This window comes from Perca fluviatilis, chromosome 8, assembly GCF_010015445.1.
Source record: "Perca fluviatilis chromosome 8, GENO_Pfluv_1.0, whole genome shotgun sequence".
In the NCBI taxonomy this organism is placed as follows: Eukaryota; Metazoa; Chordata; class Actinopteri; order Perciformes; family Percidae; genus Perca; species Perca fluviatilis.
The window spans coordinates 21,134,220-21,149,362 of record NC_053119.1 but is presented as its reverse complement, the minus strand read 5'-3'; the positions used below and the strand labels follow the sequence as shown (position 1 = coordinate 21,149,362).

The 15,143-nt window shown below is 38.9% G+C and overlaps 1 long non-coding RNA gene across 1 annotated transcript; it reads left to right on the top strand.

The window, feature by feature from the left end:
• Window positions 1–2,849: 2,849 nt before the first annotated feature.
• Window positions 2,850–8,856, top strand: LOC120563411. Its single transcript, XR_005639947.1, has 2 exons — window positions 2,850–4,531; window positions 8,300–8,856. It is a non-coding gene; the product is annotated as an uncharacterized LOC120563411 (long non-coding RNA).
• Window positions 8,857–15,143: the final 6,287 nt, after the last annotated feature.

Sequence of the window (15,143 nt, the reverse complement as noted above, 5' to 3'; positions counted from 1 at the left end):
ACGCTCAACTTTACTGTTGTAGTTCACTCTGAAGAGCTCTGATATAATTATATATTTCCCTAGGAGTTGATGAAGGCAATAACAAAACTACAAGGAGAGCGAATAATAAAATTACATTCATCAGATGGATAAAAACATGACTGAATGATAATGTTGCTCCATGTCTGCTGGCTGTGTAAATAGGTGACTGTTTGCTTACATGTTTACCATTTACTTTATTTATATGTAAATGTTGTGTTTATGCTGCCCCCAAGTGGCCCAAAAATAATCACTTGCAGTAATGCAGGTTTAATAATAACTGTAAATAAATGTTCTGTCTCCTCTGTTGGTCAGGTGGTCACCCTGCTCTGAATGCCGTCTCTCTTCACTGCTGGATATTTGGACATCCATGTTAATGGTGCAGATCACAGACAGGATCATCTGACCCTTCAGGTTGTAGTCAGAAACTCTCCATTTCCTTGGACGCTGTCGTCCATCAGGTGAGTGAACTGAGGAGGTGACTCTCACAAACTTCCTCCCCTCAAACTCCATGAAGTTGAAGTGATTCTGGGTGTTGGCCAGGGCCTGTATGTCGATCTGCTCTGGGTGGACTGGGGTCACCAGCAGTAACTGGCTGCTGTCTGGCTGCTGAGGTCTCCCCTTCCTCCTCGCTGCTTCAGCTGTTAGTGCTGAGGGTGGAATTATGTTCAGTTGGGAAGTTGAGCTGAATTGGCGCACATGTAACCTTTCCTTGCACAACTTTTGGTCAAAATGCTCATCATCTGTTCTAGGCCCACATTGGAGTGAAGGTAAGCAGACAGCCAAGGCTTTTATCTGGTCACGAGTCAGATCAGATGATCTGAGGTTAGACACTTCCATCTTGATGATCCTTCGCTTTGGCCGTACATAATAACCACCTTTGAGTTTACGAAAACAAAGAAAATCCATTTGCCTAGTGTTGTGTTAAAATGTAACACATTTTCATGACACAACATCACCCAACGAGTTTGCATTGTCTGTAAAATGTGCAGAGGATAGCATACCTGCAATTTCATTTGCTGACCTGTAAACAAGTTTCAAAAGATATCTTTCTTCTCTTTCAGTGAGAAATTGTTCAGAAGCTAAATCTGCCATTTTTCTCAGCTGAAACAGATTTGAATTACACCTTTTGTTTGCATCTGAGTGAGCACAGTGTTTTAAATCAATACAACCTTAACATTCTGAGTTCTAACAGTTGGTAACTAAAATGAGCTAAGCATGGTTTTTCTGCCCTCACTGTGTCCTTGTAGCCTCACAGCTATATGCAGCAAGCTTTTACTGGGAACAATTTTGCCTCAGTATTGGATAAAAACAAAGAAATTGATAGTGATTTGGGTGGAGGGGGGTTGAGATGTTAGCAGTGTTAGCAGCAGAAAGTGCAGCATTTCTCTAAAGGACCAAGGACATCTTTGGAAATGGAAGATGAGTGAATGAATGTAAATTGATTAAATGTATTTAGAAGGAAAACATAAAATAATAACAAGAAAATGAGACGTGTGGGTGCCCAGACTCCTGTAACTTTATCACCCTCAACACTGTTTTCAGAAATACCACAAAATAACTCACATTACTCTTACATAAAGAATACTGGCTGGCATTACATCACAACTTATTATCACATACATATTACAAAATAAAGTCACATTGCTTCTTTGAAAGGAAACTTTTCATCTCTTCAGCTGTTGGTGTGGGAGGTGTGCATTTGGCTTTGCTGAAACAACAAAACAATTCTATCAAGCTGCAGGGCTGCACGTACATTTTATTAATCATTACTTTGGGTACTGAAACATAAAGAGCCAAACATCAGATTCTTTACAGTATCACCAGTACTGTATGTACCGTATGCAGGTTTATATCTGCTGCATTTAGCTACTTTTCAAAGGCATTGAGTTTGTCGTTATGCAATCCTGTCCTTTCTTTGGTGGTGCTATAGTGACTGTTACCTAGGACGCATCTGAAGCCTGCAGACGACTTGAGTAGTTTGTTTCATAACGCTGCTTGTTTTTTTGTGAATTTCTCTTGTCTCTTGTTTCTCTTTCTCGAATGGAGAGTGTGACGTATTACTACCCCAACAATCCCACAGGGCACAGGTCATTTGCACAGTAGGTGCAAGAAAATGCATTTGTTATGCACACGGACATACAGTAACCAGGACTTTGTTACCTTTGGACAGAGCTAGTCCCTTTGTTGAATGTCTTTGTGCTAAGCTAAGCTAAGCTAACCAGCCGCTGGTTGTACACTTCTTAAAGGAACACGCCAACTTATTGGGACTTTAGCTTATTCGCTGTAACCCCCAGAGTTAGACAAGTCCATACATACCCTTCTCATCTCCGTGCGTGTTATAACTCTGTCCGATGGCCCCACCGGTAGCTTAGCCTGTCACAGATCCTGGAGGTAAACCGTATATAAACTGGGAACCATATTCTCAGAAAGGCAAAGCAGTGCTACTTGGGCTGAGTGATATGCTTGCAGCACCTGAGAAGCCCCGAGCAGAGAGTACCAATGCTTCGCCTTTCTGAGAATATAGTTCCCAGTTTATATATGGTTAGAAGATGGCTGTGTTAATGTGACCTTGTTTGTACATGGTGTGACTATACAAATCACTACATGTAAATAGGAACATGTTGGCATTATTTTGTCACTTATTCGGAGCAGTAGGCTATTGGAACCGGTTACCTCCAGGATCTGTGCCAGGCTAAGCTACCGGTGGGGCCGTCGGACAGAGTTACAACACGCACGGAGATGAGAAGGGTATGTATGGACTTATCTAACTCTGGGGGATACGGTGAATAAGCTAAAGTCCCAATAAGTCACCATGTTCCTTTAACTGACTGTGAAGTTAAAATAAGCTTTTGACAGTTCAGCAGAGTCGATATAGCTCATGTCTATATGATGGTTGTCAGTGTCACACAAACAGAGAAGAAGAAGAAGGTGCATTAGAGTGAAGAAAGAACAGATATTTTCAGTCTCTTTGGGTTTTTATAGCAGAGCTGACCTTGGGTGAAGGATTGGGCGAGGATGGTCAGGATGTTGGGTAGCGGGTGGAGGCTGGCTGCGGCACTGTGGACATGTAGAGAGGCATTCCTTGCGATGCTGCGGCTGTGGATTCACACACAGCTGGAAGGATGCATCAAAGTGAAAGAGAGGAGGGTGGGAGGTCAGAGGAGGAGAGACAAGTAGCAGGTACACAGCACTGTAGAATGAAGATGAAGAAGCTGGATGACTGACCAAAAGATCAAAAAGAAGGGGGGTTTGGGGGTGTGACTCAGCCCTCATAGCCACTTCCTTTGGCATCTTCAGGATGGACAGATGAAAGTAGGAGAGGGAGTAACTCATCGTGTGGTCAGCTTGCTCACCATATAGGAACGGATACTGGGAAAGGAAGCATGTGCGTCTGGGTGATGGGGGGCTGGGATAATATGTATGTGTATGAGTGTTTGGTGTTTGACAGAGGCACAATTATTCCATTTCCCGTAACACCAGAGGAATGCAGGGTGAGATTCCTGCTCTGTGAGTCGTGCCCTCTCACCTGCCATCACCATACGGATACTATTTCATCCTTCCCTTTCCCCCCTCGAACGGGGAATTCCCCAGTGTGTTTGTTTTTACTCATGTAGGAAGTTACAGAGTTTTTATAAGCTGTGTTGTTCTGGTAATAATTGGATACAAGTTGCAGCTTAGTTTAACAAAAATATGTTCCTGTTTTCTCTGTACACAATTTATTGCGCTCATTTAAATGAGATCAGGAGTCTAATCTAGTCATCATAAATGAGGGGAAACAAGGAAAAATGCTACTCATTTTACAGCATTTTAGAGCTGGTTACTTACAAGCATGGAGGAAATAAATCTGGAGCATTATGTGGATGCAGCGTGTCGATGGAGTAAATTGCTTGTTTGCGTTGAGAGAGAGGATGCTTTGTCATGCTGGGTGTGTAATGTTTGTGTGTGTCTTTGCGAGAGTAAGCTTAAGAAGCTACTGCACCTTTTATTTCCTGTATGGTTAATTATCCTATCATGTTTCTAAGGCTTACAAAACAATAAGATATTCACTGTTTACATCATTATACCTTACTGAAAATATTAATACAGGGCAGTTTATCTACGTGTGTGTGTGTGTGTGTGTGTGTGTGTGTGTGTGTGTGTGTGTGTGTGTGTGTGTGTGTGTGTGTGTGTGTGTGTGTGTGTGTGTGTATGAGCCTATGGTGACTCACAGTTACAATAATGACTCTGGCAGAGCAGTTGGATGAACAGCTCACGCTGACTGTAAAAGAGAGAAAGAGCGAGAGGAGAGGGGGCTGTGCTCTCCCTGGCATCTCCATCTCATAACTCTTCTGCCGCTCAGTGTGTTCATACACACACATAGAAACACACATATTCATACAGCCTGAAGACAACCCTGAGGACTACAGCACCATGTTCAGTATAATACACTTTAGACCGAGCAGCGAGTGTGAAAACGCCTCCAGGGAGGAAATAATGCTTTGTGTGGTAGGTGACGGATCTTTTGCAACAGGTTAGTGTTTGTGTTTCTCGCTGTGCTTATGTATGTGCTCATTTATTTGGGTTATTCTGTGTTATAAAGACAAAGATGATGTTGTTACTTACACTCCTACTGTTTCATAACTTGCATCATTTTATGGGGTGTTACGGAAAATTATGTAGCAGTTTCACTTTCGGTCTATTTCAGTCTACAGTCACCTGTAGCCATGTTGCATGACTGATTTCTATCATGTTTTGAAGAACTTGTTGGGCTTTAAATGTATTTTTGTTGAGTAGCATTTACTATAAAAAAATAAACCACTGTGCCATGAACAAGATGAACATGTTTGTGTTGATGGTGGGAGGAAATTAATCAGTGATCTTTAAAGAAAAAGATCCAGCATTGAGGTTTCTTCTATATTACTATCTAGTATTAGATGTAGCCCTGCTGTCTCTTCTCAGAGAAACACTTTCTCTCTGTAATCTGCGCTCAGAAAAATGTAATGCCATTTAATAAATCTGTGAGATTGATTTTCAAGGCTTGACATCCTTCCTTTATACTAAATTATCTTGGGTATATGTGTGTCCGTACGGCACTTTCTGTCTTTATTTTTGCTTTCTTGCTCTCATATCTAAATGTTGAATATGTGAGTGCCAGGTGACCACACCTGGATCCCGTCCTACTGGTGCTTGTGTTTGTGTATATGTACAGAGTATATATGGCTTCAGTACAGTCATTTAAATCCTGCGTTTGCTGAAGTCTTCCTTTGTCTGCACAGTCACTGATCTCAGGTAAGACAATAAAGGTCCAAACTAATTAACGGCAGTCTGGCAGGTCTCTAAAATCCCCTGTTTGCTCATCCGCCAACATCAAATATGTAAATAATTTATTACCATATTTTGACAAAAGTAATTCAGTTTCTGCTTCTCTTACGCACTCGTCTTCATACATAACCATCACCGTGCCGAGACAGATACATGATTTCACGATCAGGAGACTGGTTCCGCTGCCTCTTCAAAAAGAAAAGCCCAGAAAATATTTCCTATGACTCATCCGTCACAAGGTTGATTGCTTTGCGTAAAGGAAGCAAAGTTGTTGTGTTAGCACATGACTCACATCTCAGTTTAAGTGATGACGTCATAGACTGTACGTGGACAACAAGGTGGATTGACTCAGTGTTGTATAGTTAAAGACAGTTGGGGATGGGTTTCCTCCATGTGGCCAAATGGCCAGAGCCTAACAGCATCCTGTAGATTCACACGTCTCTTGAAGCGATAGAGATTTTAAGAAAATCGCTTATTCGCTTTCTTATCGAGAGTTTGATGAGAAAATTGATACTACTGTTCATTCAATATGAGGCTGAAAACCACAACTTGTCATTTTTATACTTTACTACAATACTTTATAACATATTTTTTTTTTTCTATAGATTAAACAAACAAGATATAATGTGTTAATTTGAGAGCGTCAGACGGAGCCAGGCTAGCTGTTTCCAGTCTTTATGCTAAGCTAACCAGCTGCTGGCCATAGCTTCATATTTAACGGATATGAGAGCGATATCGAACTTCTTATGTAACTCTCTGCAAAAAAGTGAATAAGGGTATTTCCCAAAATGTTAGCTAATATGTGTCTACATTTCACATAAGTATTGATAGTAGATCATCTCAGAATGATCCACCAGACCCGTGTTTCCTTCACGTGCTGAACTTTATACTGTTCTAATGCATCAGGAACCTAACTGTCAATTCTGCTTTGCTTAGGTCAACAAGCCATGTTCAAGTAATGATGAATAGGAAACCTTTCTCCTAGATTCACTCCTTCCTCCCCTCCCCTTCCTCATCTTGCTGCCTCACGAGCACATGATTGCGCATATTCATGGGGTTATACCTTCCACCATGGGGTTATACCACCACCTTCCACCATGAAGGATAATTGCTCTGCTTGCCCTAGGCGTGAACTCACTTAAGCATGCTGAAGAGCATTCAGTCCAATAAGATCATGAAGCTGCAACGAGAGACACACTACCTTCAGGAAGAGCTCAGGGGAACGATACGTTACAAACATCATATCTTCCACCTCCAAAAGTCTCCACTGACAACTGCTCCTCGTATCCAACTGACTCACTCTGAATTCTTGGACACTTGTGGACTCCAGACAAAAATATTGGGAAGATACATTGATAACTCTGGATGCCTCCTGGGCTCTCTCTCAATTAGCTGTGGCTCAGTCATCGTCCCAGTTTGGTGATGCAGAGCATTTACCATCAAACCCAGAGGAGGGTAGAATTTAATTTCCTTTCACTTAACTCATCCAGGGTTGTTTTAGTGTGACGTTGCAAATACAGTATTGTACTGCAACAAATCTCTTTGAATCAAACCATGGTTCATCCTGTATCTTCTTGTCTCTGCATGTTGTTTTTATATTTATTTAGATTTGGCCCATGAACATAGTAGGAAGGAAGGGAAAGAGGAGGTGTGATGAACCCCTTCAGCTCCTGTTCGAATGAAGCCATCTGGGAAAAAACATGAGTCATAGCATTATTATTAAACCTGCTAGACTTGATACCTTTATGTTGCAAATTTAATGTCAACAGTATTTCTATAGTTCAGACCTGATTATTCAACCATAAAGCATGTTTTTATCCACTTCTCGCTTTCTGCTGCTGTTTCTTTGCAATGCCTGTTGTTGTCTGTCACATTTCTATTTTTTTTTTTCATATTAAGGCAGTAATGTAGATTTGCCAGCAATGTCTTAACACCTTTTACGTCCTTTTGTATTTAACCTTATATGCTAACCTGACTGAATGGACGATTTGTCCTTGTAAGATGATGATATATGCCCCGACATGAGAGGGGAAGCACTTAGGTGTCCACCCTGCTTCTGCATCAATTCATACTCAGTTTGCCCTTTTCTCCAGCACCTTCTACTCTCAAAGGAATAGCTTGAGTGTTTGGGAAACCTGCTTGTTCGCCTTTTTTCCAATAGTTAACGGGGAAGATCAATACCACTTTTATTTCTGTCTGTTAAACATGAAGCTACAGCCAAAAGCTGCTTAGCTTAGCATAAAGACTGGATACAGGGACAGCTAGCTTGTCTTCCAGCACTTCTAAAGCTAATTAATTAATATACCCCTCTGTACAAACCCGGAAGTGTAAAAATGACATGGCCCTTAATGTATGTAATGAAATGCATACAAAAATACATTTGAAGTGATATTTTACCAAGACATCCGTATCAATACATCAAAGACACATGCGATGATGATGTCATACAACTGCTGAATTAGAATACTGGCACCTTTTTTGGTCCAGTTCAAGCATTGGAACACATCCCCCCAAACCACAATCTCGATTTTACACTTTGATTTCTGTTCGAATTAAACTACATGTTCATCAGTGAGCTTTGGTGCAGTGGAGGTGCTACCTCAGACAGAGCCAGGCTAGCTGTTTCCAGTCTTAATGCTAAGCTAAGCTAACCAGCTGCTGGCTGGCTATGTCATATTTAACATACAAACATGAGAGTGGTATCAATCTTCTCATATAATTCAAAGCATGGTATTTTTCCAAAATGTCAAACTACTCCTTTAATAACACCCTTATTAACGTTAAAATATCATCTCAGAAGTAGTGTTAGTCACTTTAGGTGCAATAACAGGAGACGCGCAGGGGTTTCCTCCAAGCTTGTATAAGACATCCCTTTGAACTTTATGAGGTCCACTTGGTCACTGTTTTGGCTCTGTTTTTTTTTTTTTATTTGGCTCTGGTTTTCAATGTAACCACACCCTCTGCTGTTCGTTTGTAGAATCAATGGGCCATCGTGCAGCAAGAGGCAGCCTCCCTCTACAAACAACAACCGCTACATTTGATCTACACTGCATCCAACTAGCAGCACGAGGCTTGCCAGTCCATACAGTATAACACAATATCAAAGGATGTCTTTTTCTGTATCCAACTTATCGTGTATTGAATGTTTAAGCACAATGCACTGTCTATAAAATCAGAAGACTGCACTCAGAAACTGATTTCATTTGGTGACGTAGATGTTTGTACCCAGTCTCTAGCACCATATGAAAACAGTGTTCTGGGTGGTGGTATATCAGCACGTAAGTACAACTTCTCTCCACACGTGTGTTTTATGGAACAATCAAAATGTACACAGAAATAATACCCTATTTCTTAAGGACTGGTATGACCAACATGTTGTGTTCATTTGTGAACTTCTAAATGAGAGGGGGGGACCTAGCTACCTATGAAGAGTTTATCCATCACAGAGAATTGGACATTTCTCGAACTCAACATTCCAGAGTACTTAAAAGTATATCCACTAATTTGCTGACTCTCATTAAAGAGTAACTGTCATATGAACCTTTTGTTTGGATGATTCAAATTGGGGCTGGGTGGAAAGGCTTTCGAGGAACGTTCTTGTAAAAATGCTCATATCAGAAGTGTTATTACTTCTATTGAGAGTCAGGGTCCAATTTCCTTTTATAATTGAAAAGTAATGTTTCCTGACATTAGCAGGAATGTTTGGACTGAATTCAGTAGATTGTTTTGTCCCCAATAAGGTTAAAGAAACTCAATATTAAAATTTTACACAGATATTGTCCATGCAATGAATTTATTCATAAATTTAGACCTGATGTTTCCCCTGTATATTACTTCTGCAAAGAGGAGATTGAGTCCTTGTCTCATTTATTTTATGCTTGTAATCATTCATGTAACTTTTGTACACAAATTTCTTTGTTAATTTGGGAGACTCATAAGGTCTTGGTTCGTATTACAGAATGTATGGTCTTATTTTTGAATGTACAGTCGAACAACAGGGAAGTTAATAATGTGATAAAATTGCTGTGCCTTTTGTACCCCAGAGGGATTTGTTATGTTTAAGGCTATTGATGAAGTCAATAATCTCATGTTAAGACAACGGAGCATCAAAAGACTCTTGGTCTACAGTATTAATGGGATTAACCCCGATTGAGTTTTTCTCAGTATCAAGAGTTTCTTTTTCACTCATTGAAAGACTCTCAGGCGGCTTTTGGGAAAGAGAGGTTATGATAGATATTACATTAATTTCATCTCTCCTCCTTGACTTGACTTGATCTGAACTGAAATTTCATAAGTTCCCATTTGACACAATATTTGTTCTCAGTTTTAGCTTCAATTACAGTATTGCTGAATTAATTTCTTTAAATGTAAATGGACTGTTTTATAAAATGCTTTTCTAGTCTTAACAACTACTCAAAGTGCTATAACGTAGTACAGGAACCATTCACACGCTGTGTGCCGAGGATGATAAACACCATCAGATAAACACTCACACACATTTACACTCTGATGTCTTGCCCAAGGACACTTCGGCATGGGACTGCAGGGCCAGGAATCGAACCACCAACCTTCCGATTGGCAGGAAACCTCTCTATCATTGAGCCACAGCTGCCCCATCAATCCAGCTTTTACAGCTTCATGTTGTAAAACTCAACTATTTAACTTTCAGTATGAAGTATGGACACGACAAGAGGAGGGGAACAGAGAGATATGACTATAAATAGCTTTGTGATCTGTAAAGGAGTAGCCAAATTTGTGCTGTTGCATTCTCTGTAAGGTTTTTGGAAACCAGCCAATAATCAATTCTGGATTGAAAGGATTTTGTATTATTAGACCAAGTGTATACTCTATCTGATGACCCTGGTGATGTACATGTCCTGTAGTGATGGGAAGGCTGCTCCACAGATGAGTTGTGCAGTTTTTATAACATGTTGAAGTCTTCCGTTCCCGAGCACTGCCGTCTCCATACCACACTGTGATGGAGCTGCTGATGACACTGTCCACTGTACATCTGTAGAAGTTTCTGAGGATTTTGGTTGACATGCCAAATTTCCTCAGCCTCCTTAGGAAGTACAGTCTCTGCTGAGCTTTCTAAAGGAGCTGGTGGCAGTTGTGAGATCCTCGCTGATGTTTGTTCCGAGGAATTTAAAGGTTTTCACCCTCTCCACCTCTGTCCCCCCCTATGTATGGTGGTGTGTGCTGCACCTTCCTCCATCTCCTTGGATCGATCATCATCTCCTTGGTCTTGTCAAGCAAGTCTTTGTTTTCTATAGTATATCCATATTAGTGATAATTAAAACAACCTTATTGAATTTAATTACTTGACATATATAGTGATCTTTTACATCAATATGTGAATATTACCTGTAAAGTTGTTTTTCAATGTGCCCACATCTGCTGAATGTACCGACCCATGTGAGAGCTACATATCATTTCCCCTCTGTAACCTCCAAAAATTAACCTCATTAGCTGTAGAATTAAGAAAAACACTAAATCTATTATATATAATGCTTTGCAAACAAGAATAAGGCTTTGCGCTTCCTATTTTTCCTTAACCCCCGGCATTAAGAGAGACAAAAGATAAAGACAAATTGAACTATGAATAGCCAGATAATAAGTCACAAGTAACTTACCACAAACTATTGCAAAGACACAGAGAACTGCACCATTTATAGTTATAAATATGTGAATATTAAAGCAAAAGTGATGTAACGTTAGCCATTAAGCCTCTTTAGTAGGCTATAAGTGACTATAACATTAGACCAAATCTTAAAAAACAAGTGTCCCCCCCCCCCCATGTATCATCAACTAGTTCGCAACATTTTAATTATTGCAGCAGTCACTATAAAAAGTTTGTATTGCTCTTTTGAAGTATTGACCAAACCAAAAAAATCTAACACATGAAATGAAAGACTATATGCTTTACAGTATCAAAGGCTTTATATGTCTATGAATGAATGAATCAAACTGATGATAAATATTGTGAGATATTGTTTATGATGAATAAAATTGTACCTAAAGATTCCTACACCAGCTGAGTGTTCTGATCCATGTGCTAACCAGATGTCGTCTCCCCACTGTGACCTCCAAAAATTTAACTCATTGGCTGTTGAGTGACATTCTTGAAAAAAACTAAATCTGTCTTATTTTTCTTTGCAAACAAAAACAGGGCCTTGGATTTCACACTATTTTTAAGACTGTTGGCATTAATAGACATTAAAGACAAAGACATAGAACAATATCAGGTATAACCTGAACCGAACCCCTAACAAAAGACCACAGGCATGTATGTAAATTCTGTATAAATATTTTGAGAAATCTACCCCAAAAATAAAGCTATGTCCTTTGAGGAAAACTTTTAAAGACATTTTTTCTCCAAGTAAGCTACATAACGGCCATTGACCTTACTATTAACTGATTTTTTATAGCTACAAGAGCCAGAAGTAACTTTGATTAGTTACCAAGCATAAATCTTTTGACACAAAAAGGAAATACATTTAATTCTGACTTTTTAACTTATGCTTTTTATCTGTACCCTTCCTTTTTCTGTTCTACCCACCTTTTCTGAAGGCTTAAACAGAAAATGATAATCAGCATTGAGAGCATTAAGTCTAAACTTGAAAACAAAAAGGCCTATAAAGCCATCTACAGATGACCCATATTCATGTCATCCAATCAGTGGAGAGTTGCTATACAGTACATGAATAAACTGAGGTATGAGATGTTTTTTAATAATGCCATAAAGTATGTCACATTTGTTTAAATTACTGTACTCTCCTACTTCCTTCACTAACTGGTTATAGCTGCTCTCCTGCTTCTTGTTAAATCTTTTTTTCCCTCTCTGTGTCTCCCATTGACTCATACTTTTATCACAAGTCCACTTTCATTGATACATTCTGAACACTTTAGCATTGTTGATGTAACAACAACAATGTAACATTTCCTGAACATTGGTCAAATAACCGGCAATTGAGAGATGATGGTGAATGCAAAAATGTACTGTAACAGTGGCAATAATACACAACATCTAGCTAAAGTTTGCTTACATACTGGTCATACCAGTCAAAGTTGGCTAAGCTACAGTGCGTTGATTACTTTTGAATTCAACTTTTAATTTTTGAAAGGAAGAACGAGGTTTTTCAAAAACTACATAGTCCACCTACTGGCATGCTTTTCATCCCATTACAAAACAAATTAGTGATACAAAAAAAATTACATTACATGTTTATTAAAAACTGAAATGAACTTTTTGTGGTAATACAATTGTAAAATTACATTTAGGTGTTGTGTCCTTAATAAATCTCACAGAAATTGTCAGATAAAATAACTCAATCACAATAAAGTATTTCAGTGCAGCTACCAGTACATTTACATGTGTCCCTGGTTAGACTTGTCTGTACTCGGTCAAGATAACTGCTTTAGTTCTTTATGAGCACTCAAAGTTTGCTAGCTTCAGGGAAAATCAATAAAATGGCTGGATTTAATCCATCAGCCTCATTTAACCAGTTGTTGAAAGTATATTACATAAGAAATGTTTAAAAGCGTCTTTAATGGATTTAATGGAGCAAATTAATGACTTGTAAAAACTCATCCAAGTTGAGTTCCTTCTCGACCTTGGACAGTCCTGTTTTTAAGCTTTTGATCACACAATCGGAGTTCGTCTGGTTGTTGGTGAATCGTCCATGTTCGCTTCCAAGGTAAGATTAATTGTATACAACTAAAAGCTCCAGAACAGCTACTGAATGGCCCTTGTGGTAAGATTGTTTCATCAAATACTGCTTTCAAGTTCAAGGATGAACTTTCAGTCTCAACTTCAACAAGAAGTGCTCAAATAAAATAAAATGTACATTTCCAGGACAACTGGGCAAACATCTGCTGAGGATGATTGTCAGATAAAAACATATGCATGTTTTTATGGGATTGTTTTAACCTCACTGTACACGCACACTGCCTCAGATGGTTTCTGTATACAGTATGTCTCGTCCATAACCATTTCAAAATGCCCTCTCCACAGTGGTGTAGTCTAATGCAGAGATCTTCAACAGGGGGTCCGGGACCCCTAGGGGGTCCTCAGAGTCAACGCAGGGGGGCTTCCAAATTTTTGTTAATGTTTGAAAGTTTTAAAAAAAATATCATAGTGAGGGGTCTGGGTGTCCTCCCCCAGGAATATTTTGAGCGTCAAAGACTTCATTTGCTGTATTCTGAAAAAACAATATTCAAAAAGTATCAAAATTATAATGGAAAGTATGTTGTTACGTGCCATTGCACATTTTTAGGTGGGTATATGGCAATCCTGGAGCTTTCTTAGTGGGTATACTGTGTATACCTGCGTATCACGTAGACTACACCACTGCCTCTCCACCCTTACTTCATGAAGACACGACAGCAGTGATGTCAGGCACCATATTTCATGTGACTGACAGGTATGTTGATTAAAGTGGAATGGATGGCTGCACTGAGGTGATGATGTGCTCATGAAGGACAGAGCTGTAGGGTCCGAGGAGCTCAGCTCCTGACTGATGGTCAGGTCACATGGTAGCTGAATTATCAGAATCACAATCTGAATCACAATCTAATTAATTGGCTAAGTGTGTCGATTCATACAAGGAATGAGTAGCTCTATATACAAAGCAGTGAACAAACATGATGCAGAATAAGATATAACAACAACAACAAAGCTAAACAATGGTATGTAACATAAAAAATGTAGCTGCTATTCAAATGCAAGTATGAACATAGCTATATACAGGTCAAATTGTTGTATCTGTTGGTCTGGTTGTTACTGTGCTGTAGGCCTCCAAGTAATGCAAGAGTGCTGGTAGAGCAGAGCCTACTGGAATAAATACTGTATGAGGATTGCAATAAACAGATGTATGTGCATTAATTAATGGTATATTATGTAATGATGTTGATTATGAAACTACCCAGTGCTGCTCCTCAAGCAGTACAAGTAAATGCTTATAAACTCCTTTAGTAGGCTACCATCTTCATTCTAGAAACTACAACTAATATAATATGACGGTTATATTTATAACTCATTTTTAAATTAAGTTCTCTTTGCATATTAACAAACCACAATTGTTTCCTGCAATTATTTACATTATCAGTTAATCCGGCTATTTTTGTATAAATCGATCAACAAGTTGGTCTGGAAATAGTAAATAATGCCCATCACAAGTTCAAGGTGATGTCCTTCAAATTGCTTGTTTTCTCCAAAACCCAATATATTTGATTTGCAATTATATAAAACATTTATGGAACTGAAACCAGAGGAATGCTTGGCATTTTGCTCAATAAATTACTTTATTGATTATTATTTTTCTGTCGATCAACAAATTAATCAATTAATTATTTCAGCACTACTGCATACTCTGTCTTGAGAACTTGAGAATTTACACATTGTTTTGGAAGTTAGTTAAACAGAAATTTTACTTTTACATGGCCAATATCACTTCCATTTTTGTTTGTTTGCGAAATTATTTGTGGCAAGAAAATAAAGAAAAGAAGAAAATATGACCTAGAGATTAAATTGGCTTAATCTGATGCAAAAAAAATTTATGATAAAACCACAATTGGTGAAAAAGTACACGCTGATTGAGTATATGTTTATGCAATCCACTGTTGTTTATTATTATTAGTAGTAGTAGCAGTATTATTAGGCTATTATTATTTATAAATTATAAATTTACGGTTGGCTTGTTTTCCATTATCCCCCGCTGGTAAGAAACATAATTAATGCTACATTCAAGGTCCTTCTTCGTCTCCCTTGCCCCTCCCACCTCATGGCTCTGAGCCCTCTTCTGATTGGTCCATTTCCAAAG